The following is a 5,100-nucleotide window of genomic DNA, read 5'->3' on the forward strand; positions in this document are numbered from 1 at the left end:
CAGAGTACATTGTGAAATGCCAGGCTGGATGAAGCACAAGTTGGAATCAAGATTGCCGGGAGAAATATCAATAACCTCAGATATGCAGATGACACCACCCTTATGGCAGAAAGTAAAGAGGAACTAGAGTCTCTTGATGGAGGTGAAAGGAACAGTGAAAAAAAGCTGGCTTAAAAACCTAACATTCAAAAAATGAAGATCGCTTTCGCCTCAGTCTCGAGCACTAGCTGGCAGCCAAGTGTACACTCTCAGGGATTAGTGGCCGCCATCGACGGTGTTTAGGTTCCTCTGGGCTCGTCTGTGCCACTCGCTCACCATACTCTCCGCCGTCATAAGCCGCCATCATGGTAAAGCTCGCAAAGGCCGGTAAAAATCAAGGTGACTCCAAGAAAATGCCCCCCCCCCCCAGAGAAGGTAGAAAAAGATAGTGAAGATGAGGAAATGTCAGAAGATGAAGACGATGAGAGCAGTGGAGAAGAGGTTGTTATCCCTCAGAAAAAAGGCAAGAAGGCTACCACAACTCCAGCAAAGAAGACGGTGGTTTCCCCAACAAAAAAGGTTGCAGTTGCCACACCATCAAAGAAAGCAGTTGTCACCCCTGGCAAAAAGGCAGCAGCTATGCCAGCCAAGAAGACAGTTACACCTGCCAAAGCAGTGGAAACACCTGGCAAAAAGGGAGCCACCCCAGGCAAAGCATTGGTAGCAACCTCTGGTAAGAAGGGAGCAGCCACCCCAGGCAAGGGAGCAAAGAACCGCAAGAATGCCAAGAAGGAAGACAGTGATGAAGAAGATGAAGGTGACGGTGAAGAGAAAGACGATGATGATGAAGAGGAGGATGAGCCAGCAGAGAGGAGGGCAGCTGCTGCTTTTGGTGCTGCTCCTGCCGCAGATGATGAGGATGATGATGACGATGATGAGGAAGAGGAGGAGGAGGAGGACGACGAAGATGACTCTGAAGAAGAACCCATGGAGATTGCATCAGCAAAAGGAAAGAAAGCTCCAGTAAAAGCTGTTCCTGTGAAAGCTAAGAGCACTGCTGAAGATGAAGAGGAGGAGGAGGATGAAGAGGAGGAGGAAGAGGATGACAATGATGAGGAGGAGGACGGTGAGGCAGAAGAAGAGGAGGAGGAGGAGGAAGAAGAGTAGGAAGAGGAAGAAGAGCCTGTCAAACAAGCACCTGGAAAACGAAAGAAGGAAATGGCCAAACAAAAAGCAGCTCCTGAAGCCAAGAAACAAAAAGTGGAAGGCACAGAACCAACTATGTCTTTCAATCTCTTTGTTGGAAACCTGAACTTCAATAAATCTGCTCCTGAATTGAAAACGAGTATTAGTGATCTTTTTGCTAAAAACGATCTTGCTGTTGTCGATGTCAGAATTGGTGTGTCTAGAAAGTTTGGCTATGTGGATTTTGAATCTGCTGAAGACCTGGAAAAAGCCTTGGAACTCACTGGTTTAAAAGTCTTTGGGAATGAAATTAAACTAGAAAAACCAAAGGGAAAAGACAGTAAGAAAGATCGAGATGCAAGAACACTTTTGGCTAAAAATCTGCCTTATAAAGTTACTCAGGATGAATTAAAAGAAGTATTTGAAGATGCTGTGGAGATCAGATTAGTCAGCAAGGATGGAAAGAGTAAAGGGATTGCTTATATTGAATTTAAGACAGAAGCTGATGCAGAAAAAACCTTGGAAGAAAAGCAGGGAACAGAGATAGATGGGCGATCCATTTCTCTGTACTACACTGGAGAGAAAGGCCAAAGTCAAGACCATAGAAGTGGAAAGAATAGCACTTGGAGTGGTGAATGGAAAACCCTGGTTTTAAGCAACCTCTCCTATAGCCCAACAGAAGAAACTCTTCAGGAAGTATTTGAGAAGGCAACTCATATCAAGGTGCCCCAGAACCAAAATGGCAAATCTAAAGAGTATTCATTTATAGAATTTGCTTCATTTGAAAATGCTAAAGAAGCTTTAAATTCATGTAATAAAAGGGAAATTGAGGGCAGAGCCATCAGACTGGAGTTGCAAGGACCCAGGGGATCACCTAATGCAAGAAGCCAGCCATCCAAGACTCTCTTTGTCAAAGGTCTCTCTGAGGATACTACAGAAGAGACGTTAAAGGAGTCCTTTGATGGCTCTATTCGAGCAAGGGTAGTCACTGACCGGGAGACTGGATCCTCCAAAGGGTTTGGTTTTGTAGACTTTAACAGCGAGGAAGATGTCAAAGCTGCCAAGGAGGCCATGGAAGATGGTGATATCGATGGAAACAAAGTCACTTTGGACTGGGCCAAACCTAAGGGTGAAGGTGGCTTTGGTGGCTGAGGAGGAGGCAGAGGTGGCTTTGGAGGCCGAGGTGGTGGCAGAGGTGGCTGACGTGGCTTTGGTGGCAGAAGCCGGGGAGGCTTTGGAGGGTGAGGAGTCTTCCAAGGAGGCAGAGGAGGAGGAGGAGACCACAAGCCACAAGGAAAGAGGATGAAATTTGAATAGTTTCTTCTATCCCTGTCTCTCGCTCTTCCATTTGAAAGAAAGGACTCTGGGGTTTTTACTCTGTTACCTGATCAATGACAGAGCCTTCTGAGGACACTCCAAGACAGTATATAGCCCTGTGGGCTACTTGGAAATCCGTATAGATAACATTTCAAGGGAGATAATCCTGTTGGTGTTGACTGGATATTCGCATAAACTTTTTAAAGAGATGAGTGATAGAGCTAACCCTTATCTGTAAGTTTTGAATTTATATTGTTTCTTCCCATGTACAAAACAATTTTTTTCCTACAGGAAAAAAAAATAAATGAAGATCATTGCATCTTGTCCCATCACTTTATAGCAAATAGATGGGGAAACAATGGAAACAGCAACAGACTTTATCACCACAGACAGTGACTGCAGCCATCAAAAGAAAAGACACTCATTGCAAGAAAAGTTTTGACAAAACTGCTGCTGCTGCTAAGCTGCTGCTAAGTCACTTCAATTGTGTCCGACTGTGTGTGACCCTAGAGATGGCAGCCCACCAGGCTCCCCGATCCCTGGGATTCTCCATGCAAGAACACTGGAGTGTGTTGCCATTTCCTTCTCCAATGCATGAAAGTGAAAATTGAAAGGGAAGTCACTCAGTCATGTCCGACTCCTAGTGACCCCATGGACTGCAGCCTTCCAGGCTCCTCCGTCCATGAGACTTTCCAGGCAAGAGTACTGGAGTGGGGTGTCATTGCCTTCTCCTAGATGGCGTATTAAAAAGCAGAGACATTACTTGCCAACTAAGGTCCGTCTAGTCAAAGCTATGGTTTTCCACTAGTCATGTACGGATGTGAGCATTGGACATAAAGAAAGCTGAGTGCCGAAGACTTGATGCTTTTGAACTGTGGTGCTGGAGAAGACTCTTGAGAGTCCCTTGGACTGCAAGGATAGCATACCAATCAATCCTAAAGGAAATCAACACTGAATATTCATTGGAAGGACTGATGCCGAAGTTGAAACTCCAATACTTTGGCCAGCTGATGAGAAGAGTTGACTCATTGGAAAAAACCCTGATGCTGGGGAAGATTGGAGGCAAGAGGAGAAGGGGATGAGAGAGGATGAGATGGTTGGATCCATCCGACTCAATGTACATGAGTTTGAGCCAGCTCTGGGAGATGGTGAAGGACAGGAAAGACTGGCATGCTGCAATCCATGGGGTTGCAAAGAGTCAAACAGGACTGAGAGACTGAGCAACAGCAGAGAAGGGAAGGAATGCAGAGATAAGGGAGGACAGTCAAGAAACAATAGTGTAGCAATAAAGCAAAGTCCCAACCTGACACATACATTTGTGTTCTTCTACGGAAACTAAGGCTCCTACTCAGGCAGAGGATTGTTAACTACCACTGAGACCCAGACTGGTCCGAACCTGAAAGCTGATTATTGAGATTCCTGAAACACCACCCTTGTTACCTCACCACCAACCAATCAGAGGAGAGTCATATATTCTGCAGCCCTCCCCTCAAAAGTTGCCTTTGAAAACTCTTCCCTGAAGACCATCAGGGAGTTCAGGATATTTTAGCATGAGACATCCATTCTCCTTGGTTTCATCATCACAGCAAATTACGCAGCATTGACTACAAATGCTGGGTACAAATGCAGGCTACAAATGCAATTCTCAACACAAATGTTTATCTTGAAACATGACTAAGTCCAAACCTTCTTAAAAAGGTTCAAACACCCCTAAACTGAGGAGATTGGCAATGCTTTCACTGCTTTACAGGTATTTTGTGTTGGTCTCAGCCTAGGCAGTGATGCTATTGACTAGGAAAGCCTGGGGGCACTCACCTGGATCTGCACTACTCAGGCAACCCCCAGAGATATTTCCCTGATTGGAGCCAAATGGAGGCAGGACTAGCTCTAGTGGTTCTTATGATTTCAGGATGTACCTTACTAACAACTTGCAGAGAACTTTGAAAAAACAAGGTTTGTTTCTCACAGGTCCTTGAGGGTACACAGCATGCATGCCCAGAACCACATAGCAGGGTTGGGGGGTAGAATAGCATAGTCATAGGGTTCTGCCACTATTCAGGGTGGGATGCCTAGTGTTCTGCAGATTCAGTCTTTACTGGTGAATTTAACCATAAGAGCAGGCACTGTAGCATAGGAATGCAAAAGCAGGGTCACTCAAGATATCGGTTATCTAGGTCACCATGGGCTTTCTATAAGCATAAATTCATGGGTGGGGCAGCCTGGCTCTCTGTCGTGTAGCTGGCAATATGCTTAATCCAGATGGATGCCTTTGAAATGGATGTTTTGGCAATGAAAAGCTTAATGTCAGGATTTACAACAGGTTTTAGCCTCATCTTTTAAAATATATATATATACATTTATTTGTTTATTTTTATTTGGCTGCACCAGGTCTTAGTTGCTGCATGCAGGATCTTTAGTTGAACCATCTAGTTCCTTGACTGAGGATCGAGCCCAGGCTCCCTGCATTGGGAGCATGAAGTCTTAGCCACTCGACCACCAGGTAAGTCCCTAGCCTAATATCTATGGTTAGTATGTAAGCAAAGACCGAGGTGTCTGGCCTACCACCTACCAGCTGATCATAGCAGCTTTTACACCTCCTTATCCTGACCTGTTACTTGG

General features: G+C 45.2%; 1 pseudogene; it reads left to right on the top strand.

Moving 5' to 3' along the window:
* The first annotated feature begins 327 nt into the window (after positions 1-327).
* LOC138434706 (nucleolin pseudogene) lies at positions 328-2,481 on the top strand (annotated as a pseudogene).
* The last annotated feature ends 2,619 nt before the right edge of the window (positions 2,482-5,100 follow it).

This window comes from Ovis canadensis, chromosome 2 (assembly GCF_042477335.2).
Source record: "Ovis canadensis isolate MfBH-ARS-UI-01 breed Bighorn chromosome 2, ARS-UI_OviCan_v2, whole genome shotgun sequence".
In the NCBI taxonomy this organism is placed as follows: domain Eukaryota; kingdom Metazoa; phylum Chordata; class Mammalia; order Artiodactyla; family Bovidae; genus Ovis; species Ovis canadensis.